This window comes from Protopterus annectens, chromosome 1.part0 (assembly GCF_019279795.1).
Source record: "Protopterus annectens isolate FY-2018-M chromosome 1.part0, PAN1.0, whole genome shotgun sequence".
Classification (NCBI taxonomy): domain Eukaryota; kingdom Metazoa; phylum Chordata; order Ceratodontiformes; family Protopteridae; genus Protopterus; species Protopterus annectens.
The window spans coordinates 214,780,562-214,808,526 of NC_056725.1; positions in this window are offsets into that span (position 1 = coordinate 214,780,562).

A 27,965-nucleotide genomic window follows, 5' to 3' on the forward strand; every position below is an offset into this window, starting at 1 on the left:
TTTTAAGTTTTTTGGGGAACGTGATGGCATATTCCTGGCCTTTTTTTTTTTTTTTTTCCACGATACATCTCACAACCTTGGCGATTCATAGTCTAAATGAAAACAGACTATGCCAACACACTCCCATTTGCAAACATTATGCATCACATATCTACCTAATTAAATTCAGTTAGACGTTACATAGCTCACTTAAGTCTTGCTGCTTTTCAACCTGTAATGTGTTCTTACAATTCCCATTGTTTTCCTATGTAGTTGGCTCTTACTCTTTTTCTAAAGATCTCAATTTCAGTTTTATCTTTACTATATTCACTGCTTGTAGTGTAGTTGGTTTTGATTTTGATTTCCATTTTCTAGTAATTGTTTTTTTGGCAGCCACCATAATTAGACACAGCAAGGCATTACCATGTGTAGTCATTTCCAAAGACCTTCTGTGTTAGCCTGTACTTCAGAGAAGTAGATACCAAACAGAAGAGGACCCATGACTGAACCCTGTGATACTCCACTTGTCACTGGTCTGAAGTCTGATTTGGAGTCTGCTACTTTCACAGTGTGGGTTCTGTCAGTAATAGGCATGTATACCTAGTTTAGTGAGCTTATCTATAATTCCAGAGTGGGGGATGATGTTGAACGCCTTGGCTGGATCTAGGTAGGCTGTGTGAACCACCTTACCCTCATCTATGGCTTTGGTGACTACTTCAAAGAAGTCTATCAGGTTTAGGAGACATGATCTGCCTTTTACAAACCCAAACTGTGTGGTGTTCAGAGTTTTTTGATCTCCTATGTCTTTGTTTATGAGTTCCATGATGATCTGTTCCATGGCCTTGCAGACTAGGCTCGTCAGGCTAATGGGGTGGTAGTTCCCAGGGTCTGTTGTGGTCAGGAAATCCTTCTACGTGGCACACCATCACAAAAGGTTTCTCATCCTGAAAAAGAGGTCATTGTTTCCCACTACTCATGACTCAATTGCAAACATACTGGCAGACAGGTTCAGTGCAAATTTCTCCCCTCCCTCCCCCCCCAAAAAGAGGAATATCTATCCCAGCAGAGTGTAGCCACCCAATCATCTCAAATGCCCTGGTGAGCTGCTCTCTCTAAAGCTAAAAACACAGCATCAATGGAACGGATGGTGTCCCTGGCTGTGTGCTACACGAACTCAATGAGGAACTAAACCCACACATAAGGCTGCTGTTTAATCTTAGCCTTACCACAGGATACGTACCCAAAGAGTGGCATATGGCAACTGTGGTCCCCTCCACAAAGGCGGTGCTTCTACGGACCCTGGTAATTACCGCCCCATAAGCAACAAGCCTGGTCTGCAAAGCTATGGAGAGGATCATAATGGAACTCATAAATAAAGACATAGGGGACCTACAGACATTGGATCCTACCCAATTCGGCTTTGTCAAGGGCAGATCATGCCTCTTGAACTTGGTTGACTTTTTTGAAACTGTCACCAAGGCCATTGATGAGGGTAAGGCAGTTCACACAGCCTACCTTGACCTTGCAAAAGCTTTCGACACAATACCCCACTCGGGTATCATAGAAAAGCTCACCAGCTTAAATGTAAACCCATATGTCACAAGATGGGTTGCAAACTAGCTCACGGACAGAACCCACAGGGTTAGAGTTGCTAGTGCCATGTCAGACTCCAAGCGGTCTGGCGGTGTCCCTCAGGGCTCAGTCCTGGGCCCCCTCTTGTTCGGCATCTAATTTTCAGAAGTGCAGGCAAACATAGGAGGATTGTGGCTGACAAAGTTTGCAGATGACTGCAAACTGGGCACCATAGTCGAAAATCCATCAGACACAGATATCCTTCAGAGAGGTCTCATAGAAACGGATAACTGGTGCCAGAGCCATGGCCTTTAGCTAAGCGCCAAAAATGTGTAGTCATACCCTTTGGTAAAAACAAGGTAACCCCAAGTTACCACATAGGTGGCAATCCATTAAGCACAGAAGAGGTTATCAGGGACCTGGGGACCCAAGTTGACAGTAACCTTTCTTTTGACACTCACATTGCCAAAGTGGTTAGGAGGACCTTCTATATTGCGTACCTGATTATGAAGGGATTCACATCCAGATCAAGGGAGGTCATTGTTCCCCTGTACTCTTCACTTATCAGACCAATGATTGAGTACAATGACCCATTCGAATGTATCTTACCCGACACCTGCAGCAATTGGAAAGACCCCAAAAGTTCCTCACCAAAAGGATAAAGGGGCTCAAAAATATGTCATATGCTGCCCGACTGAAGAAACTCCAGCTCTATTCAGTCGCATACCGTCTGCTCAGAGGTGACCTGTGCCTGACATACAAGGCCATGTCCAACCAGGAATTAATGGACATGCTCCACCTCAAAAAATCCTAATCCTTCAGAGCCACAAGAGCAAGAGACTTAAACCTCAACATGGATATAAATAGGACATGCTGGAGGGACAAATTCATCACCCAGAGACTCCCTATGGTGTGGAACAGAATCCCGGTCCATGTGAGACAGAGCACCTCGCTGGCTCTGTTCAAGAGGAATCTTGACCAGTGGATGGGAGATCGTGGGTTTACCCCGGGGATCATCTCTGTATCACTGCTGGACAGAGGCACGGCAAACTAATGGGTATAGTGCTCAGGACTGTTAGGAGCACTAAACATTTTGACCTCACTAGATTCCAAAATGAGCTGCAGTCCTGTAACTGGTCAATCCTTAAACACCTCCCACTAGAAGAGTCAGTAACAAATTTCAACTCCACATTTCTAAGTACTTGACTCACATGCCCAAACGCTCAATCAAAACAAAGCTCTAATAGCACCATGGCTATCAAAGACTCCACATCCAAAATTAAATCCAGAAATAAAGCATGGAATAAATGGCGTGCTACCAAGTCACCCCTAGACCGTATCAACTTCCAACAACTAAGAAATGAAACTAAAAAATCTATCTCAACTGACAAAAAGAACTATTATCTCCAACTACAACACACCAAAACAACCCCCAAAAGTTTTGGGCAGGTATAAATAAACTTCTCCATCCAGGCAAGTCCTCCACTCCTACACCAGCAGACCTAACTATGAAAACCCCAGATGAAGTGGCCACATCCTTTAACACCTTCTTCGTCAATGTTAACAAATCCTTAGCCAACCAACAATCAGCCCCCTGCTCCCCAACCACAGGTCCCATCCTGAAGACCACGCCGTAATTCAACCTACAACCTGTCCCTACTGCATACATTCGATCCTTACTAAAGATATTTATAGCCAACCACCCTCGCCGCAGATCTACTTCCAGCTGACTTTCTACAAAAAGCTGCAGATATATCATAGCCTATCCCATCTCAATCTTAATTAATCGCACCATAATTGAATCCACAATCCCCTCCATATGGAAAATCTCCCATGTCATCCCTCTCCACAAAGGCGGCCCATCCACTGACCTTTCAAATTACAGGCCAATAGCCATTTTGTCACCACTGGCAAAAATCATGGAAAAATGTATTCACAAGCAACTCATCCATTACCTAACTCAGAACAATCTGCTAACCAACTCACAACACGGCTTCAGACCCAAACATAGTACTACTACTGCTCTCCTCTCATTCACAAACACTATCAATCTTAACCGGAACGACAAATAAAAATCTTCAGCTCTCTTCTTGGACCTATCAAAAGCTTTTGACATAGTCAACCACAAACTCCTGCATGAAACCCTTAAAACTCTCTACCTAGGTAACAAAACCCTCGAATGGTTTCATGCCTATCTTTCTGATAGGCAACAGGCTGTGCTCTGGCATAATAAGCTCTCAAACCTCCTACCCAACACCATAGGGGTCCCCCGAGGTTCCATACTTGGCCCTCTTCTATTTTCCATCTTTATTAATGATCTTAAAGTCATTCCAGAGTCCACATGTATTCAATACGCTGATGACTCGACATTAATTTGCTCAGATATATCCCCAACTATTCTACTATCCAAAACTCTAGACTGTTTCACTGCAGTTGAGAAATGGTTATCGGAACGCCAACTTATCCTTAACCCAAAAAAACTAAAATGCTCCTCTTCCATCCTACCCGTAAAACACCAAACTTTCCCTTTGGTGTACAATCCAACAATGGAACCATCATCTCCCCTGACCCCCACACTAAGCTACTAGGAGTTACCATCGACAACAAACTCAGATTTGATGTACACATCAGCCAAACTATCAAAACTGTTAATAAGAAACTGGGGTCCCTCTATAGAATAAAACCCTTTCTGACTCCCATGGCAAAAGTGGCTATTGCTCGCACCCACCTCCTATCCACCCTCTTGTATGCCTCCCCCATACTTACAAACCCCAACAAATCGGATCTATCTAAACTCTCTTGTTATAATCATATTGCTAGATTTGCTACTGGCTTGCCCTACAAAACCCATCACTGTACTAATCTTCAGAACCTAGGCTGGATAGAACTACCAAACCTACTCCTACAGAAGCAACTTATAGTTGCTTACAAAATACTCTCTCAACCTGACAACATTCCTGGTCTGAGTAGATTAATTACCCCTTACACAAATCTAAATAGACTAAGATCATCACACAGGTTACTTGCACAGACGCTCAAATCCTGTAACTCAGGAGGTGACTCTTTGTTTTCCAACACAGTGGGCAAAATATGGAATTCCCTTCCTAGTCTCACCAATTCCACCTCCCTAAATACATTCAAGAAAGGCCTCTCCCACCACTTCAAATTCCACTGGCTTTACCAATGTTCTAATCCATATTTCCCCCTCCATTTCCTCAGTAATCTTACTTTCCACCTAGGCATTAAGCCATCTACTCTCTACCTGAAACCAACTATGTGAAGGTTTTGTTTCTTTTTTACAATTGTTATTGTACATACTAGTGTAACTTTTTTCTCATCTGTGTATTAAATGTATAACTACAATCGTATGTTATCTGTCAAAAATTGTTGTAACCTACTTTGTCCTATTGGAGCTTTTCTCCCGGGCCTCCGCTGAAAATGGACATGTGTCCAGTCGGACTATCCCGGTCAACAAATGTAAAATAAAATAAATAAATAGTATTCTTCAACCTAAAGGGTGGTGAAAGCCACACAACTCTGGCTAGGCTTATAAATGCCCTAGGGCAGATAGCCTAGTATGAACCTATTAGATCCATTATAGAGTACAACGCCCCTTTTGGTATGTACCTCACAAGACATCTACAATAACTGGAAAGGCTGCAAAATACCTCACAAAGAGGATTACTGGCCTCAAACAGATGCCTTACATGACAGTCTCTAAAACTCCAGCTTTACTCCATCGGCTATTTCAAACCCAGAGCTGTTGGAAATGCTCCACTTAAAGAAATACCAATCACTCCAAGCTACATGCTCTAGGGACCTAAACCTTCTCACCTCAAACTGAACATGCTGGAGGGAAAGAGTCTTGTCCCAGTGACTTCCCATACTGTGGAACAGACTACCTATCTTCTCATTAGCACTCTTCAAGAAAAATCTTGTTTGGATGGGTAATAGGTAATTCACCCCGGGGTTCACTTCTGTGGTTCTGCTTGACAGGGGCACAGGAAAATAACTTTCTTGGTTGTCTAAAGCAAGCGAAGCAGATCAGGCTTGTTAAGCTTATGGGGTGGTAATTTCCAGGGTCCATAGAAGCACCGCCTTTTTGAAGTGGGACCAGAGTTGCCGTACGCCACTCCTTGGGCATGTATCCTGTGGTAAGGCTAAGATTAAACAGCAGCCTTATGTGCGGGTTTAGTTCCTCATTGAGTTTGTGTAGCACACAGCCGGGGACACCATCCGGTCCCATGGATGCTGTGTTCTTAGCTTTAGACAGAGCAGTTTTCACCTGCGTATTTGAGATGCTGGGGAGGCTACACTCCGCTGGGATAGTTATCTCTCCTTTTGGGGGGGGTGGGAGGGGTGAAGTTTGCACTGAACTCAAGTTTGAATGTGCTGCAACATTAGATCAGTTATACATACTGTTGTGTTCAAGCCCTTATGCTGCATTTCATTTTATGGGGTCCTGGCAGCAATATGTTAAGGACAGTATCACTGATATTACAGCTTCTAGTAACAGGTAAACAAAAGGATAACAAAATATTTACTGCAACTAGCTAAGAAAGAGCAAACCTACAGGTAGCCAGTTAAGTGAGTGAAACCAAAAAGCCTGAGAATCATGGAAATTATTTACGACAGGGAAAAAATCGTAATTACATCTGATAACAGGTTATGTTAAATTTCAATATGTTCATTTTATTCAGTAGTAGTGTAGTAACAGCGATGTTTTGAAACACAGAAATTTGGTATGTATTACTTGTATATTCTGCATGACAAATGATACTTAGGTGGTGTATCGCTTGCATACCTCTCTTGTATTTGCACCAAATACCGCTAGTGTGCAGTGCGGGAATAAACTTATTAAAAATTACTCTCGTATCAGAGGTGGCAGTGCAACATATTGATAGTGGCTTAACCTGAGAGTAGCTTTAAGCAAGCCCCATGTGAAACCTGAACAAGCACCTAGAATTCAGTGTAGCTTCCACACCGTAAGTCTGAAGATGAATTCACATACATGAACAGGAGTAGCTGCATATTCATGGCTAAAGGTATATGGGCAAGGCAGGTGGTCACTACACTGCAAAACTGGTATGTAATGGTGGATAATTAAAGCCATAGCACCAATTCAACTGTAGTCTGGCAAATATTTAGTAAGGGATTTAGTCCAAGCACAAATATTTCAACAGTGATTATTTGCAGTGTCATCCATTATCTGATTCAAGGTAAATTAACCTTGATGTCCTTTATTAAAAAAAATATTAGTTTGTGAGAAGTGACTTCTGGACACAAAAAAAGAAGGGGAAAATATAGCAATGTTTGTATGTACAAAGACAAATCCAGGGACACTGCAAAGGTTTTTGCAAACCAACCAGTGCATTAAAAATATGTAGGCAAACACTGAATACCAACACACTTTGCACATGTAAATAATTTTTAGCAAGGTGGAAGCATGAAGTGATACCTTAGACGCTTACACTAATAAAGATCTAAACTGGTTTAATATTTTAAAAGTTTTTATTTAACTCCCTGGTGCAAGATCTTACAGACGTTGCTACATAAACTGGATGCTAATGCAGTGAAGTAAGGCCATAGCTACAGTGCAGCAAAAAAAATGTCCCCTGTAACAAAAGAAATGCTAGAGCAAAGATTGAATTACATGAGTCAAGCACCCTGCTGAGATCTGCCAGTCAGTGAAATGACCAAGTCAAATTACCCTCAGGACTTTGACAGCTAGGGAAGCTAGGTGTTGCGGGGGAGGGGAGAAGTAAAAAGACTGGAATTCATTGTCTCACAAATTAGTGCCATTTAAACTAAATTAGAAAAAAAGGCAGCAGTAAACAGCACTTTGTGTGTGTTCTGTGACATTTGCACTGTTTCAGTTTTAAGTAGTCATTCAGCAGCAGGGAATGTTACTTACACTGTTCTGTTTTACTCAGAACTTTGTACGCATGCAACATCTATGAAATGACAAGAGCTTTAGGCAAATGGAGGCCTGCATGATGTAACATTTGTTACCAAAACAATGACTTGTGGGATACTGAGTGGCAACCTGATTTATCCAAACCACGTCAATATGCTGTACTCCAGGTGGTCAGAGTCTGTAATTACATATAAAAATATTTAAAATCCTGTAAATAATCCCAGAGTGCTGTTAAAGTGTAGGAAACATCATGCCATGATGTTTTAAACATGTTTTTTGAGTCTGTGGGTGCGGTACTCCTTTAAAGGTTGGAAAAGGTGTGGCCTGACATATTGTGGTCTCAATTTGTATATATCACAAACACCTGGCATCTTAACAGGGGTATGTGCACTGTTTATATCCACTGTTTAAGAGTAATGTTTCACACATGTCCCTAATTTAGGCCATTTGTCCCCCATTTTTCTGGTCTTTGTCCAATCACAGGCCTCTTGCACATGGAACATACATGTGTTCTTTGAGACACCTTTCTGATTATATTCCTTATATAATACAGCACACATGCTCGAGTGCATTTTAAATTTATGGTTTTGAACATTTTTGTAGTAAGCAATGAAACAAAATGCATGCACCAATTATGACAAAACTGCCCAATTCAGAACATTTCCATCACAAAGGTCTACTCAAACTTCAACAATCCACCAGTATCAGTAAATATGCACAATCTCTGCAGAAGTAAAAGTCATCTACATAATTCCACATTAAAACATCTGCAACTAATGAAGAGGTTGCTGCCACCAAACACCTCTTTATTTCCTTATTTTATCTACAAAGAAAGTGCCTGTTGCCCTTTAGGAATAAATTGTCTATGTTACATTAAAAAATGATAAGCTAGTGATATTGCAACAGGGAATGGATGGTAAACTGATAAAGGTACATAGTTACTAGGTATCTCTGCCAAAGATGATATTCTCAGGATGCAGCATCCATTCCCTTTAACAGTACAACACAGTACAGTATCAGCAGTCCATTTACATACTGTGGGAGTAGAACCCACAGCCTTTTTCACCAAAAGAAAGTATTCTACCTGTTGTGCTACCAATATAAACAGACTTGATATAAGCAGCACTAAATTTCTTTCCCCCCTGAAGAACTATGCAGCACAATAAATCTGGAAAAAGCCAAAATTTATTGGGGGGGGGGTGGGCGCAAAGGCCAAAAACCATGGACACATTTTAAACATTGCTTGTATAATCTTAGAAAAGTTGCTAGAATAAAATGTTTTTGTTACTATGTGTTTTCTGAAAGATAGGAAGACTGAAACTAAAATCGCTGTCATTATTTAGTAAATTCAGTTCTCATTGATTTGCCATACTTTTGACAACAGTATGTACAGAACCTGCACATGTACATTGAATACCAGTAGCTACCACTCACAACCACACCATACCCCTGTAATCTATCAGCACAGTATCGGCTTGCATTGCACTCCTGGTCCTGATGTGTCATATTCCCCCAAATGAGGGCTAGTTAATTGCATAATCCTCTACTCCATTTTCAGGTCTGTGTAGACAGATGACATTGGCCATCTTCCATGTGGATGGGGCACACCCACAGATGGTGGTAAGGCTTGGTGTGACTACAGTCATACCTCTCAATCTAGAATCATCAAAAATCTGGACAAAGCCCATGACAAATAGGTACAAATCCATATGCTGATTAACATAAAATTTGCATGTATAATTATGTAACTCCACCCATTCCAATGGAATTATGGGATACCAACTTTCAAATGCAAAATGAAGAACAGACAACTAAAATATGGCCCCAGAGTCCAAGACCTTGTAGTAAATGGTATCCATTTTCTTTTTAATGTGTAGCAATGATGTTTACTGGGAAAGGAAAAGATGATGAAACTTGAGATTTTGTTTTTGGTGACTTTTAGTATGTGGAATTTGTGATAAAAACTGGGCATTTAATGGCAGGCAATATTATAATTTTAGCAAAAGAATATTGTTAGGACCTCCAAATGTCATTCTCTATGGCCTACTGATCAATGGTATAGCTAGCGTTTGTGCCTCCTGGGGATGTCTTTGAGTTTGCTGCCCTCCCTCCCTCACAATATCATGGTCAAATGGGCCCCCCATACAAAGCCATCCCCCTGCAGCCATTCCAATGTTTTATTACTTGGCTATTTCACCCCATTTACCATAAACTCTGTAATATGCATACTGCTTTACTTCTGCAATGATTATTTGGATTTCATTTAAATCTTTTATTTTACATTTTATAGCACAAACACAAATCGACATCTGCTAAACAAAGCAATGCAGTCTCACAATGAAAATAGACTGAGCACTAAAACTTCTCTGCCCATGAAACTCACATTCACTGAAACAGCGTTGAAACCCACATTCAAAGAAAATGCATCTGGCCAGTGATGGATAAAGATTACCTCTAGGCTGTTTTCAAATCACAGGCCTCTTGCACATGGAACATACGTGCGTTCTTTGAGACACCTTTCTGATTATATTCCTTATATAATACAGCACACATGCTCGAGTGCATTTTAAATTTATGGTTTTGAACATTTTTGTAGTAAGCAATGAAACAAAATGCATGCACCAATTATGACAAAACTGCCCAATTCAGAACATTTCCATCACAAAGGTCTACTCAAACTTCAACAATCCACCAGTATCAGTAAATATGCACAATCTCTGCAGAAGTAAAAGTCATCTAAATAATTCCACATTAAAACATCTGTAACTAATGAAGAGGTTGCTGCCAACAAACAACTCTATATTTCCTTATTTTATCTACAAAGAAAGTGCCTGTTGCCCTTTAGGAATAAATTGTCTATGTTACATTAAAAAATGATAAGCTAGTGATATTGCAATAGGGAATGGATGGTAAACTGATAACAGGTACATAGTTACTAGGTATCTCTGCCAAAGATTATATTCTCAGGATGCAGCATCCATCCCCTTTAACAGTACAACACAGTACAGTATCAGCAGTCCATTTACATACTGTGGGAGTAGAACCCACAGCCTTTTTCACCAAAAGAAAGTATTCTACCTGTTGTGCTACCAATATAAACAGACTTGATATAAGCAACACTAAATTTCTTTCCCCCCTGAAGAACTATGCAGCACAATAAATCTGGAAAAAGCCAAAATTTATTGGGGGGGGGGGGCGCAAAGGCCAAAAAATCATGGACACATTTTAAACATTGCTTGTATAATCTTAGAAAAGTTGCTAGAATAAAATGTTTTTGTTACTATGTGTTTCCTGAAAGATAGGAAGACTGAAACTTAAATCAATGTCATTATTTAGTGAATTCAGTTCTCATTGATTTGCCAGAAAACCACAAATTTTAAGAGGAACAGACCAAAAGTGTGAGCCAGAAATTCCAGACAGTTAAGAATTTAACTCCTTGAATCACAAGTGGTGGTATAGGTAGAGAATTTAGGCTCTTGCTCCTTGTACCTCTAGCCACCAGTTATACCTAATTGGGGAATTTTACACACACACACACACACACACACACACACACACACACACACACACACACACACACACACACACACACACAAACACAAACACACTTTTCAGCTTAACAGAATTACTGACACACCCCCTTCAATGCACATATGACCCATAGGGTTACCACCTGTCCTACTTTGTGAGGGACAGTCCCTCTTTAGGCTGTTGTGTCATGCAAAAAGATTGAAAAAATAGCAAATGTCCTGAGATATTAGGACAACGTTATTTCCTATATTTTATGTAATATATGTATAAAACAGTTATTTTGTATCTGAAACATAAATGTTATAAGAAACAGAATAAGCAACTAAAATGCTACAAAAATAAGCCTTTATTTAGGCAAAAATGTGAAGTTATGTCCTTTGCACTGGCCATGGGTATGTTTTGCACTGCAAAATCTGACATTTGTACCAAAAATGTCCCACTTTGGGCATTTGAAAAGGTGGTAACCCTAGCAGGTTTCAGTAAGCATGCACAAAGACGTAAGCAAGCAAAGGTTTCAGCTTAACACAGAATGACTGCCATTTCAGCACACAACTGGTTTAATGCCATTTCAATAAGCAAGGTAAAATTGGTTTCTCTCTGCCATTTCAGTATGCAAAGTAAAACTTTTTTCTGTCTGCCATTTCAGTAAGCCATGCATGCATAAGCAAAGGTTTCAACTTAATAAAATTACTGACACACATACACACACACACACACACACACACACACACACACACACACACACACACACACACACACACACACACACACACACACTTCGCTGCTTCGCAAGGGACGGCTTGCACCTGTCACCCCTGGGCTTCCGGATATTGGCAAAGGCTCTTGCCACCCCCATAGTGCCTTTTTTAGGCAAGGCTCAAATGATAAACCTACCACCCTAGAAATCAAAAATGGAGAAAAACTAAGGGTAATACTGCTCAATGCCAGAAGTCTAAACCTCAAGATGCACACCCTCGAAGCCCTCCTCAGTATGGAGAACATCGATGTCTGTGCTGTGACTGAAACCTGGTTCAAGGCTCCTGAGAGCATCCCAGCACTATCAGGTTATACCTCATATCATGTGTTCCGGCCCCAAAATCCGGACCAAACCACAAAAGGAGGGGGAGTATCCATATTCATAAAGGATACCCACACTTCTAGGTTAGTGGCAATGCACAAAGCATCGGAGACCATCCAGGTGCAATTAACCATAGGTAAAACTGCCCTACAGTTTGTAGCATGCTACAGACCACCCTCTCAAACTCAGGAAACCCACACAGCCTTCCTGAAGACACTGGAGAGTATGAATGTCTCTCCAAACACCATCATATTGGGTGACTTCAACTACCCAAACATAGACTGGGAACATTACTCAAGCCCCAACACCCTAGTCCAAAGGTTCCTGGAGTTCATAAACTCAAATGCTATGGAACAACTAGTCACCATTCCCACAAGAGGAGAAAATATACTAGACCTGATCATCACAAACATGGGGACAAAATGCTCCACACCGGAAGTATATCCCTCATTGGTGAGATCAAACCATAAATTAATCTCACTGAAGATCCACATCCCGCCCCCAACCCCAGCAAAAAAGACCACAGTGAAGAACTTCTCAAAAGCAAACTTCACACTTCTTAAGACTGGAGTGGTATCCTTCAAGGCCTCCGAGCCAGTGGAAACCACAACCCACGCTGCTGAAACCCTTACAAATGCCTTCTCTGAGCACCTCCAGGAATGTATGGATCAAGCAATCCCTAATAAAATCAAGACCCTTTCCACCAAAGGCAGGCGCCCGGTCTGGTGGACCCCAGCCATAAACAAACTCTACAACAAGAGGAGAAAGCTACTACATAACAGAGCAAAATCCCTAAAAGGGAAGGCATCTCTGATCAATACTAGCAAAAAACTACGATCACTCATAAAATCATCCAAGGCCAACTTTGAGAGAAAAATCGCTAATGACACAAAAGACAATCATAAGGCCTTCTTTAGCTATGTTAGAAACCTGGGTGGAAACTCCCAGATATGCTCAGAATTAGTCCAAAATGATACAAAAATCACTGAACCCACAGACATTGCCAACATACTGGCAGACAGGTTCAGTGCAAATTCCCCCCCCCCCCCCAAAGGAGAAATATCTATCCCACCAGAGTCTAGCATCCCAAACATTTCAGATGCCCAGGTGAGAGCTGCTCTCTCTAAAGCAAAAAACACAGCATCAATGGGACCGGACGGAGTCCCCGGCTGTGTGCTACATGAACTCAATGAGGAACTAAACCCACACATAAGGCTGCTGTTTAATCTTAGCCTTACTACAGGATACGTACCCAAAGAATGGCGTATGGCAACTGTGGTCCCACTCCACAAAGGCGGTGCTTCTACGGACCCTGGAAATTACCGCCCCATAAGCTTGACAAGCCTTGTCTGAAAAGCTATGGAGAGGATCATAATGGAACTCATAAATAAAGACATTGGGGACCTACAGACACTGGATCCTACCCAATTTGGCTTTGTCAAGGGCAGATCCTGCCTCTTGAACTTGGTCGACTTTTTTGAAACAGTCACTAAGGCCATTGATGAGGGTAAGGCAGTTCACACAGCCTACCTTGACCTAGCAAAAGCGTTCGACACAATACCCCACTCGGGCATCATAGAAAAGCTCACCAGCTTAGATGTGAACCCATATGTCACAAGATGGGTTGCAAACTGGCTCAAGGACAGAACCCACAGGGTTAGAGTTGCTGGTGCCATGTCAGACTCTAAGCCGGTCATGAGCGGTGTCCCACAGGGCTCAGTCCTGGGGCCCCTCTTGTTCGGCATTTATTTTTCTGAAGTGCAGGCAAACATAGGGGGATTGTGGCTGACAAAATTTGCAGATGACTGCAAACTGGGCACCATAATTGACACTCCATCAGACACAGACATCCTCCAGAGAGGTCTCATAGAAATGGATAACTGGTGCCAGAGCCATGGCCTTAAGCTAAATGCCAAAAAATGTATAGTCATACCCTTTGGGAAAAACAAGGTAACCCCTAATTACCACATAGGTGGTAATCCATTAAACACGGAAAAGGTTATCAGGGACCTGGGGACTCAAGTTGACAGTAACCTCTCTTTTGACACTCACATTGCCAAAGTGGTTAGGAAGACCTTCTACATTGCCCACCTGATCATGAAGGGATTCACATCCAGATAAGGAGAGGTCATTGTACCCCTGTACTCTTCACTTATCAGACCAATGATTGAGTACAATGCCCCATTCGGAATGTACCTTACCCGACACCTGCAGCAGTTGGAAAGACCCCAAAAGTTCCTCACCAAAAGGATAAAGGGGCTCAAACATATGTCATACGCTGCCCGACTGAAGAAACTCCAGCTCTATTCAGTCGCATACCGTCTGCTCAGAGGAGATCTGTGCCTGACATACAAGGCCATGTCCAACCCGGAATTAATGGACATGCTCCACCTCAAAAAATCAAATCCACCAGAGCCACGAGCAAGAGACTTAAACCTCAACACGGATATAAATAGGACGTGCTGGAGGGACAGATTCATCACCCAGAGACTCCCTATACTATGGAACAGAATCCCAGTCCATGTGAGGCAGAGCCCCTTACTGACTCTGTTCAAGAGAAATCTTGACGAGTGGATGGGAGATCGTAGGTTTACCCCGGGAATCATCTCTGTGTCACTGCTGGACAGAGGCACAGCAAACTAATGGTTATAGTATTCTCATCCTAAGGGGTGGTGAAAGCCACACACACTCTGGCTAGGCTTATAAATGCCCTAGGGCAGATAGCCTAGTATGAACCTATGAACCTATGAACCTATGAACCCTTTCAATGCACATAAGACACAAGCAAGCAAAGGTTTTAGCTTAACACAGAATGACTGCCAGTTTTTAGCACACAACTGGTTTTCTGCTGTTTCAGTAATCAAAGTAAAATTGGTTTCTGTCTGCTGTTTCAGTAAGCAAAGTAAAACTGGTTTCTGCCATTTCAGTATGCAAGGAAAGTAAAAAGTCACACCCCTTCCCCTTCAATGCATAGTTTCAGTAAGCAAAGTAAAATGGCCACACTCCCTTCCCCTTCAATGCACATAGTTTCAGTAAGCAAAGTAAAATGGCCACACCCCCTTCCCCTTCAATGCACATAGTTTCAGTATGCAAAGTAAAATGGCCATGCCCCCTTCCCCTGCAATGCACATAGTTTCAGTAAGCAAAGTAAAACTGGTTTCTGTCTGCCGTTTCAGTAAGCACTGCATGCACAAGCAAATATTTCAGGTTTCAGCTTAACAGAATTACTGGCACACACCCCCTTCCCCTTCAATGCACATAAGATACAAGCAAGCAAAGGTTTCAGCTTAACAGAATTACTGCCAGACTGCCGTTTCAGCACACAACTGGTTTTCTGCTGTTTCATTATACAAGCAAAGTACAACTGGTTTCTTGCCATTTCAGTATGCAAGCAAAGTGGTTTTCTGCTCTTTCAGTATGCAAGCAAAGTAAATCAGCTGCGGTTTCTCTCGCACACACTTTCAATGTAAACACTATTATTTGATTCTCTCGCACACACCTTGGCTTCAATATAAGCAAAGGTTTTAGCAGGTGACTGCTGTTTTCTCTCTCATAAGCAAAGGTTTCATCAGCTTAACAAAATTACTGCTGGACCACCGAGTTTCAGCTTAACAGAATAAGAATAAAGTACAGTTGTGTACTCTTACCATAAATGTAGATGTTCGAGTGTGTTCACTGTTGCAGTCATGACTGTAGGGTTCTTCCTGCCAGCAGCAGTCCTCGATCGGCCAGAATCCCAAAGTCTGGATTGGGCGTCAGCTCAGGTTGCTTTTATCCTGACGTCAATGCGCCAGAAAGTATAAAGGCCTCAGCTGATGCCATTACCCCAGTTTTTCTTGTCCCAGATGTCAGGTGTCCAAAACTTCAGCAGCCAAAATACCTCATAACAGACAATACTCAAAGAAAAAATAAAAGAGGGGGTAGGAGGGAGGGTAACTCAGACTGCAACAGTGAACACACTCGAACATCTAGATTTATGGTAAGAGTACACAACTGTACTATGTCCTTCGTGGTTCACTGTTGCAGTCATGACTGTAGGGTTGAGTCCCAAAGCTAAGAAAGGGTGGCTGGAGGAGAAACAGAAGGAGCGGCCACAAAACTTTGCAAAACCGCAGAAGCAAAACCAGGCCTAGATTTAGAATAGAGAGGCAGGTTGTAATGCTTAGAAAAAGTATGCACAGAACTCCAAGTAGCAGCCTCTAAAATATCCTTGGTAGGAACCCCACAAAGAAAGGCTGCTGAAGTAGCAGTAGCCCGGGTAGAATGAGTCCTAATATTAACAGGAACTGGATTGCCATGAAAAGAGTAACAGAACTTAATGCAGTGGGCAATCCACTTAGAAATAGTTTGCTTAGTGATTGCTTTCCCTAGAACAGTAGGAGCATAAGTGACAAACAATTGGTCAGATTTCCTGAATATCTTGGTCCTGTCCAGGTAAAAACAAAGCTGTCTCTGCATGTCCAAAGAGTGCAAAAGACTTCCTTCCTCACTTTGAGGATTAGGATAAAAAGCAGGCAAATGGATAGTCTGATTCAAGGCCACTGCAGAAACCACCTTAGGCATAAAGGTGGGATTAGTCCTTAGGAAAACCCTGTCCTGATGAAAAATAATGAAGGGTTCCACAGCCATGAGTGCTTGCAATTCTGAAATTCTTTTAGCAGAGGTTATAGCTAAAAGAAAAGCAGTTTTCCAAGACAAAAATTTTAAATCCGTGGAAGCTGCAGGTTCAAAAGGAGACAAGGTTAATTTTTCCAAAACATAGTTAAGATTACAAGTGGGAACAGGTGCTCTTATAGGGGGCCGAACATTCTTAGCCCCTCTAAGAAATTGTTTAAGTAATGGATGAGAAAAAAATCGGAGGATCCATATTGTAATGTGCAGAAATAGCAGAAGCATGAAGCTTGATAGATGAAAAAGATAGGCCCATATGTAACAACTCTGCCAGATATTTTAAAATCAGAGGAATGTTCGGAACAGTAGAATCACCACCTTGAACCTGATTCCAGGAGCAAAATCTTTTCCATTTACCTGCATAAGATTTCCTAGTGCAGTGCTGGGCCATCTAGCTTCAAGGATTATATCCATTACCTGTTTGGAAAGAGTAGAGGTGTTTACAGACCCTGGATCTGCCAGGCAGCTAGATTCAGAGTTTTGACATGACTGTGCAGGATCCGGCCATCCTGCAGAGACAGTAGATGAGGGATTTGAGGCAGAATCCAGGGAAGCTCCTGAACTAGGTTCATCAGAGTGGAATACCAGAATTGTCAAGGCCAATTGGGAACCAGTAAAATCATTTACGGTCTGTCCTGTTTTATCTTCAGAAGTACCCGAGGTAGAAGAGGAAAAGGAGGAAAAGCATATACTGAGAGGTGTTTCCAACTGAATGAGAGGCATCCACTTGCCATGCTAGTTTGTGGTAGGTCCTGGTGCAGAATGTTGGAAGTTGATGATTCTGAGGGGATGCAAAAAGATCTATGTCTGGACATCCCCATGCCTGTACTATCATCCTGAATATCCGAGCATCCAACATCCATTCGTGTGGATCCAAAAGTGTCCTGCTCAATGTGTCTGCCAGAGTGTTGTTTTTTCCTGGCAGGAATTGTGCCTGTAAGTGGACTCTGCAGGTCAGTGCAGTGTACCACAGAGCCATGGCTAACCTGCACATGGGGTAAGAGTGAGAGCCACCCCTGCTTGTTTATGTACCACATCAGTGCAGTGTTGTCCGTCTTTATCAACAATTGCCCTGGTAGAAGAAAGTCCCTGAAGGCTATCAGAGCATTCTGTACAGTGAGCATCTCCTTCAAATTTATGTGCAGGTGAATTTTCTCCTTTGTTCAAACACCCTGAAGACATCTCCCGTGCATGTGGGCTCCCCAGGCATAATCTGAAGCATCCGTTGTCAGAACTTGGTTGGTTGGTGGAGGACAAAAAGGCCTCTCCTTGTTCTGGAGACAGGCTTCGGCCCACCAAAGAAACTCTTGCTGTAGACAAGGCAAAATCGTGATCACTGTTTCCAAACTGTGGTAATGCTGAGACCACACACTCTTGAGGTACCACTGTAGTTTCCTCATATGAAGTCTTGCATATGGTATTAGGAGAATGCAGGAAGCCATGTAACCTAAAGCCTGCAGAACCTTTCTTGCAGTCAGCTGTTTCACTGAAGCCAAGTGTTGGAAAGAAGAAGCCAGTTGCGCTGTTTTGTCTGGTGTCAAGGAAGCCATCTGGGTTGTAGTACTCAGAAGAGCACCCAGGAAAGTAATCTGTTGTGTGGACACCAGATTTGACTTCTTTAGATTCACTGTGAATCCGAGGTACTGTAGAAGATGCTGCACAAAAGCTAGATGCTGAAGTAGAGTGTCTTTGTCGTCCTCTTGAATAAGACAATTGCCCAGATAAGGGTATATTTGAATCCCCTTCTGTCTGCAAAATGCCATTACTGGTGCCAGGCACTTTGTAAAGACCCTGGGTGCAGTAGATCAGCCAAAGGGCAGCACAGAGAACTGGTAATGCTTCGAGCCCACTTTGAATCTCAGATACCTTCTGCACTCTCGCCTTATAGGAATATGCAGGGAAGCTTCCTTTAAGTCCAGAGTCACCATCCAAACGTTCTTGCCCAACATAGGCAGCAGCTGCTGCAGAGTGAGCATCTTGAATTTTGGTACATCTAAGAAGGTGTTTAGTACGGAAAGGTCCAGGATTGGCCTCCATGAATTTTCCTTCCTGGGAACCAGGAAAAGTCTTGAATAAAAACCTTGCCCTATTTCTAAATTTGGTACCAATTCTATGGCCCTCATAGCTAAGAGGGACTGAACCTGCAGTTGTGCCTCTGCATATTGATGATTCAGCAGATCTGGCCAACTGTTCAGTCTTGGCAAGGTGTGGAAATGAAATCTGTAACCTCTTGAGACTATGTCCAGAACCCATTTGTCCCGGGGTATGCGGCCCCAATTTTGATAAAAAAGAGAAATCTTTCCTCCCAAAGGTACTTCCAGGAGAGGAGCCCTGGAACCAGAAAGGGAGAGTCATAAAGACTGTTTCCAGTAGGGTTGAGACTTATCTTCACTACCTTTGGGAGAGGGGGCAGGCCACTGCCTATTCCTAAAAAGGGTTTGTGCCTGTCCCCTACCTCTGGAACACCTGAATCTGCTTCTCTGAGGCCTTTCCAAGCTTGGAAAGGACCAAGGTTTAGCTGGCCAGTGCCTGCTAAATCTAGGAGGTTGCACTTGTAGAAAATCCTTAACTGTCTGCATAGATTTGGCTTTGTCCTCCATTTTCTTTAATACCTCTTTAGCTTTGGCTCCAAACAAAACATTGTGCTGCAAAGGGGTATCCAAAAGTTTGGCTTTAACCTGATCTGGCAAGCTTTGTTCCTTTAACCAAGCATGTCTTTTAATAACTGAGCCAGTTGTCACAGCCCTACAAGAAGCTTCCAAAGAATCAAAACCACAATGCAGGGTATGTTTACCCACTTGTTCAATAGCATGCAATAAATCCTGTAACTCCTTATCATCCACACCAATAGAAACAGCTGACATCTTTTGTTTAAATACAGACAAAAGGTGATACTTTAGTATATGAAATTGACAGTTCAAAGCTCTAATAGACAATGTAGCAGAAATATAAACTTTTTTACCCCATCTTTCCAAAGCCCTGGACTCTCGGTCAGAGGGAATAGGATGTTTAGCAGAGGCTGCCTTAACACCCTTAGGGCCCTGAGAAATTGTTTCCGGATCAGGTGAAAGATTCTTAAAAAGAAACTTGTGAGAATCTGGAACCCTATAATACCTATCTGGTTTGACCGGAGTAGGGGGAAAAGAATCAGGAGAGAGGGAAGCTTCTGAAAAAACATCATCTACAATGTCCAATACAGGAAGAATAGCATGAGGCTTATGCTGAGGGAGAAGGAGAAAATCCCTAAGCCTTTTCTTGGTTTCAGAGAATTCCTACCCTTCTCAGTGAAAATGCTCCCTCATATCATACAAAGGTTCACCAAAAGAATAATCCTCAGGAGTAGAGGCTGAAGGAAAGGAATCTTCAGCATCAAAATCCTCATAAGGAGGAAAGGAACAATCGTGCTCAAGGGAAGAAGCAGAAGAAACAGAAATTTGGTCTGAAGAATCATAATCGGACTGTAATCTAGGCTTTTTGTCAGGAGGGGGATGAGAACCCCTGATCATAGATAACAAATCTTCAGCCATCCTAAGCATCTGTCTTTGAGGCCTAGGACCCTGATCAAAAGGTGTCTGTGCTTGTCATTTTTTTTTAGCTGGAGCCGTAGTCATGGTCTTAGAATGCAAAACTGAATCCATATTTACATGAAGCTGTGAAAGCCTGAAAACTCCCTCAGAAGCCGTACCTGCCTACCGGCTCTGGACCCAACTGAGGGAGTAGTATCCAAAGGTCCATTCCCTGGCAATTCTGAAGGCCCCATCAGCTCCACATCGGAGTTGGTACAGGCAGTTGGTTCAAAAAAGGCGGATGACAGGGGCTGCAAAGGCACCTCACTGACGACCAATGAACCAGCAACTGGCAATAACTGAGTAATATCTTCTGCTTCGGACCTCGGAGGCCTGTCTTTATCTTTGCGCCTCTTACACACACCAGAAGCTGGAAAAGAATCCGAAGACATATTATAATTAAATCTTTTACCAAAATAGTAGAAGGCAAAGTTGTACCTATGCCTAATAGTACGCTGATTAAATCTAGCACAAAACCCACAATTAGCAACGTTGTGGTCAGGCCCCAGGCAGGGAATACATTAAGAGTGAAAATCCCTATGAGGTATTTGTTTCCCACAAGAAATACAATTATTAACTTTTTCTGACTTCTGACTGGAGCAAGAAAAAGACCTCCCCAATGGGGTACTTATCTTTAAAAATGAAAAATCCTGGAAGTAAATCCAGCAACAGACAGGAGTAGGCCATCCAGCATCAGCAAACTGCTCAGGGCACTGCACGGCAAGAAAGACTGGGGTAATGGCGTCGGCTGAGGTCTTTATACTTCCTGGCGCATTGATGTCAGGATAAAAGCAACCTCAGCTGACGCCCAGTCAAGACTTTGGGATTCTGGCTGATCAAGGGCTGCTGCTGGCAGGAAGAACCCTACAGTCATGACTGCAACAGTGAACCACGAAGGACATCTGTCATTTCAGTATGACTATGCAAGCAAAGTAAAACAGCTGCAGATGTCTTTTGTTTTTTTTTGCCTTACCTGAAGGAAGAAGGATGTGCTGTCACCCTGCTGTGCACTTCCTGATGGTCAGATTCTGCAGCAAGTTAAATGAAATTAATGAACAGCTGCACATGATGAAGTCAGGAGCAAAAAAAAATAAAATAAAAAACAGAGAAATTCAGAAATTAAAGGGGCCACTCTGGAATTGGTGGCACCCCAATATTTTGCCCTAAAAAATGGTATTTACTGAGAAAATTGCTACAGTTGAGAGGTATGACCACAGTGTGTAATGAAGAAGGGAGCACATGCCTGAGTTCATGTAGGATGCGGACAGGGATGTTATCATGTCCCATGGATACTTACATTTGCTGCCTTTCAGTAGGCAATATGTACCTGCTCACTGGTAATGAAGGGAGGGGTGCAGGTGCTGTGCATATCCACTTATAGTGATGCTGAGCCAGGGGGGTGATGTTTGCCTTAACCCTATCTGCAGCAGGTTCACTGACCACCATTACAAGTTGGGTTGATTTGTTGCCTCTAAGATGGCAGACATATGGGAAGATGGTCTTGTGATTGGTCTTGGTGGATATGTCCAATTTGTACTCATAGTTAGCCTTACAGTAATCCACCTGTGACCTTATATGCTTGTTCAGACAATGGCTGACTTTATGCCAGGTTGGTGCCTGCTCCTACTTTGCCCTGTACAGCCAATATAGGGACTAAGTCCATAGTTTGTGTATTGCTGCTGTCCAGCAAAGGGGATTACTCTACTTTGGTGGTGGCAGGTTTTACAAGTAAGGTATTGCTGAGTCCATACAGCTATGTAGGTGTTTATATAGCTGCTTGTAGTAGGCATGGGCACAAAGTCATAACACAGTTGGACATCTCCCTAATTTTAAACTGATAATCATGCTTATTGTAGTACCCACGGCTGTGTCAGGGCAATGCAACAACCAGTAGCTGTAGAAATGTCACTCTGTTGAATGCACAGAAACTAAGATTACACACGTGTACAACATGTACAGCATATTTAACTGACATTTTGCATCCCATTACTGTTGTTATGAGGTGGCAAGATACACCTACTCATACTGACATGTGCACAGGTAATACGTGATATACATTTCTGTTCTTTGTCAGTATGGCACACTTTATTCACACTCTTGCTGCCCATTTATCCCTCTCAACCCATTAGAGCAGGACATCTGTAGGATGCCACACATATATGGGGGCAATGGGATAAAATTAGTGAAACTGTCTTAATATTGCTGTAATACACTTGAGTCATTTGATAGCACAGCAGCCTTTGCATTGACAAGCATACCCTGGAGGATGTACAACACTCATATGGCAGGAAGAGAGGAGAAAGGCTAGGAGTGTGGTACTGAGGGTAAGAACTTTTAATGTTGGCAGTATGACTGGTATAGGGACAGAGCTAACTTTATGATGGCCAGGGGAAGGTTGATATATTGTGTGTGCAAGAGACCAGATGGAAGAGGAGTACAGCTAGGTTTATGGTAGGCAGGTCACAATTGTGCTATCATGGTGTGGATAGGATGAGAAAGGGGGTAGGCATTATCCTGAAGGAACAGTATTCCAAGAGTGTTTTTAGAAGACAAAATGAGTGTCTGATAGAGTGACGGCTGTGAAGCTGGAAGCTGATGGTGTAATGATGACTGTTGTTAGTGCATATACTAGGCAGGTTGGTTGTGCGATGGAAGAGAAAGAGAAATGTGAAGTCAGTAGGATGACATGGTAATGACTGTACCCAAGGGTGACAGAGTGGTGATTGCAGCAGATTTCAATGGGCATGTTGGTGAAGGGAACAGAGGAGATGAGGAGGTGATGGTTATGTATGATGTTAATCATAGGAATGCAGGTGGTGGAATTTGCAAAAAGGATGGACATGGCTGTGGTGAATACATACTATAACATGAGGGAGGAGCATAGGATGACATACAAGAGTGGAGGAAGATGCACACAGGTGGAATATATCCAATGTAGAAGGGCCAGTTTGAAGAAGATTGGAGACTGTAAAGTGATGACAGGGGAAAGTGTATGTTGGTCTGTAAGATGACATTGCTGATCAAGAAGAGGAGGAGTGTGAGGGCAGCACCAAGGATCAAATGGTGGGAAATGGAAAAGGGTGATTGTGAGGTGGAATGCAGGGAAGAGTTAAGACAGGCACAAGGTAGCAGTGATGATTTACCAAATATCTGGGTAAGTACAGCAGAGCTAGTAAAGGGGACAGCTAGAAAAGTGCTTGGTGTGACATGTGGATGGAGGAAGGAGTACAAGGAGACCTGGTGATGGACTGAGGAAGTACAGGACAGTACACAGAGAAAGAGGTTGGGGAAGAAGGAGTGGGATTGTCAGAGAGATGAGGAAAGTAGACAGGAGTATAAGGAGATGAGGTGCATGGCAAAGAGAGAGGTGGCGAAGGCTAAGGATGAGGCATATGAAGAGTTGTATGAGAGTTTGGACACTATGGAGGGATGAAAGGACTTGTACTGATTGGCTAGACAGAGAGACTGAGCTAACAAAGATGTGCAGCAGAGAAGGGTGATAAAGGATAATGAGGGAAATGTACTCAAAAGCAAGGGGAGTGTGTTGAGCAGATGGACAGAGTACTTTGAGAGGCCGATGAATGACGAAAACGAGAAATGGAAGGTTGGATGATGTGGGTATGGTGAATCAGAAAGTGCAATGACTTACCAAGGAGGAAGCAAGGATAGCTATGAAGAGGATGAATACTGGAAAGCCTGTTGGTCCACATGTCATACTTGTGGAAGCTTGAAGGTGTTTAGGGGAAATGGCAGTGGTGTTTTTAACCAGATTGTTTAATGATATCTTGGAAAGTGAGAGGTTGCATGAGGAGTTGAGAGAAAGTGTTTGGGTACTGTTTTAAGAATAGTAGAGCTGTAGTAATTACAGAGGGATAACATTGATCAGTCACAGCATGAAGTTATGGGAAAGAGTAGTGGCAGCTAGGTTAAGCAGGGAGGTGATCAGTAGTGGTCAGCAGTATGGTGTCATGCCAGGAAAGAGCACTACAGATGTGATGTTTGCTCTGAGAGTGTTGATGTAGAAGTACAGAGGAGGTCAGGAGTTACTTTGTGTTTTTCTGGACTTAGAGAAAAGCATACAACAGGGTGCCTAATAAGGAGTTGTGGTATTGTATGAGGAAGTCATGAGTGGTAGAGATATATGTAAGAGTGGTGCAGGATATGCACAAGGGTGGTGTGACAGTGGTGAGGTCTGCGGTGGGAGAGATGGATGCATTTAAGGTGGAGGCGTGATGACATCAGGAATCAGCTGTGAGCCCTTTCTTATTTGCAATGGTGATGGACAGGTTGACAGACAAGATCATACAGGAGTCCCTGTTGACTATGATGTTTCCAGATGACATTGTGAACTGCAGTGAGGGTAGGGAACAGATTTAGGAGAACCTGGAGATGTGGGGATATGCTCTAGAGAGGAGAGGAATGAAGGTTAGCAGGACTATGACAGCATATCTGTGTGTAAATGAGAAGGGGGGTAGCGGAATGTTGAGGATGCAAGGAGTAGAGCTGGCAAAGGTGGATGTGTTGAAATGACTGGGATCTGTTTACTTTCAGAGTAATGATGACTGTGGAGGACAGGTGAAGAGAGTACAGCCAGGATGGAGAGGATGGAGAAGAGTGTTGAGTGATTTGTGACAGATGAGTACCAGTAAAAGGGAAAGGCAAGGTCTACAAGAGGGTAGTGAGGCTAGACAGTGGCATTGACAATAAGGCAGGAATCAGAGCTGGATGTGGCAGAGTTACAGATGTTAGGATTTGCACTGGGTGTGATGAAGGTGCACAGGATTAGCAATGTGTATATGAGATGGTCAGCCCATGTTGGACAGTTTTGAGACAAAGCCGGAGAGGCAAGATTACATTGGTTTGAAAATATGCTGAGGAGGGATGCTGAGTATATTGAAATAAGGATGGTAAGGATGTAGCTGCCAGGTAAGAGGAAAAGAGGAAGGCCTCAGATAAAGTTCTGGAAGTGGTGAGAGAGGACATGCAGGTGCTTGGTGTGACAGAGCAAGATGCAGAGGACAGGCAGAAATGGCAACAGATGATCCACTCTGGCAACCCCTAACGGGAACAGCCAGAGGAAAAAGAATGAGATGCACATTGTAATGTCAGTCTTCACAGATTTGCCAAGGATTTGCCAGACATAACACAACTCTATGAGTAAATGACTGCAAAAATGAGGCACGCATATGGTCAGTGTGCATAACATTGGACAGTTACATGGTATGAGCTCAGTATATCACATGCAGTTCAACACACACATCTGCAACAGTACTTTACTATGCAAATACCATGTATAGGTGTCTCACATTTCTGAGACAAACAAGTATATCATAGTTGTATTCACAAGCAAGATATGGATATGTATGACATCCCAGTAGCTGGCCTAGCATTGTCATTGTCAGTATTGTTCAACACATACTCCAGTAATAGTCATATGTGAGCCATCCTTTCCTGGGGTGACTCAGGAGCCTGACCTATGATCTATATCACTGCAGACAGACCCATATGCTATGGCCATCAGTTCTGATCAGCAATATATCAGTATGTCAAGTCTTGTTGAGACATGTATGTTAAATGTCCTATTTCCCATTCTTACATACCCCCCTACTGCAGTCCATTACATGCTTATTTGTTCATAGGTTCATAGGTGTGTACTAGGCCAACGGCCCTGGAGCTTTTACAAGCCTAGCCCATAGAAGTGCACTGGCATCATGACACCATTAGTTCCCGGTGCCTCTATCAAGGAGAGCCACTGGAATGATCCCTGGGGTGAATTTTCTATTTCCCATCCACTCATCATTATTTCTCTTGAAAAGGGCCATCGAGGTGTTCTGCTTGACATGCATGAGAAATCTATTCTAGGGCATGGGCATTCTCTGGGTTATGAACCTGTCCCTCCAGCATGTTGTGGTAATGAGATTAAGGTCCCTGGAGCGTGTGGTGTGGAGGGACTGGGATTTCTTTAGGTGTAACATTTCTAACAGGGCTGGGTCAGACTTGGCTTTGTAAGTCAAGCATAGATCGCCTCTTAATAGACAATATGAGACAGAAAATAGCTGGAGTCTGTCCATGTACGGCATGTGTTTAAGGCCTAGGATCCTCTTTATGAGGTACTTTTGTGGCCTATCCAGCTGCTGAAGGTGTTTAGTGCGGTACACACCATATGGGGCATTATACTCAATGATTGGTCTAATGAGGGAAGAGTAGACAAGATGATGACCTCTTTCTTCATGGATGCAAAACCCTTAGTAATGAGATCTGCCACATAGAAGGACTTTCTGACCACAGTGGCAATGTGGTGGTGGAAGGAGAGGTTGCTGTCAACCTGTGTCCTCAGATCACTTATAACACCTTCAGTGTTTAGTGGGCTACCATCAATGTGGTAATTAATGGGAACTGAGTTTTTCCCAAAGGGAATGACGATGCATTTTTTGGCATTGAGCTTATGGCCATTGTTTTGACACCAGTCATTGGTCTCAGTGAGGCCTTTCTGTAGGATGTCATCACTTGGGGAGTAATTAATGGTTCCCAGCTTGAAATCATTGGTGAACTTGGTCAGCCAGAGACCCTCTGTGTTGGCCTGGACTTCTGAGAAGTAGATGCCAAACAGGAGAGGACCCAGGACCAATCCTGACTTGGAGTCTGCTACTTTCACACTGTGGGTTCTATCTGTAAGCCAATTTGCAACCCACCAAGTGATATAGGGGTTGATGCCTAGTTTAGTGAGTCTATCAATAATTCCTGAGTGAGGAATGGTATCAAAGACCTTGGCCAGATTGAGGTAGGCTGTATGAACTGCCTTGCCCTCATCCACAGCTCTGGTGACTGACTCAAAGAAGTCAACCAGGTTGAGCAAGCATGATGTACCCTTCACAAAACCAAATTGTGTGGAATCTAGAGTTTGGAGATTCCCTATACCCTTGTTAATTAGGTCCATGATGATGCGCTCCATAGCCTTACATATCAGACACATCAGGCTAATGGGGCGATAATTCCCAGGGTCTGTAGTCACTCCTCCTTTATGGAGAGGGATGACTGTAGCAGTGCTCCATTCTGTAGAGACAAATCCCAAGGTGTGGCTGTGATTGAACATGGCACACAGGTGTGGTGTCAGTTTACTTTGTAGTTCATGTAGAACACAACCAGGTATATTGCTGGGTCCCATGAAAGCTGTATTCTTGGCCTTGGACATTGCAGCTTCAACCTGTGCTGCAGTAATGCTGCATGCCTGGCATTCTTCCGGTATTGTGATTGGTCCTTTGGGGGGGAGAGGGGTAAAGTTGGCACTGAATCTGTTGGCCAGGATGTTGGCAATATCTGTTGGCTCAGTATAGGAGGTACCCTTGTGCAGTAACTCAGAGCAAATCTGGGTATTGCCATGGAGATTCTTGATATAACTGTAGAAGGCTTTGTGGTTGCTTTTAGTGTCTGCTGCAATTCTGCCTTCATAGCTAGCTTTAGAGGTTTTGATGAGGGATTTCAACTTTTTGTTGAGGCTAATAAGGGAGTTTTTCCAGTCTTTGGACTTCACCTTTTTCTGCAACAGTATCTTCCTTCTGTTGTAGAGTTTGCTAATGGCAGGGGACCACCATATTGGCTTCCTTTTTTTAAAGGAGAGCACCTTGGTTCTGTTGGGTATGACTAGTTCCAT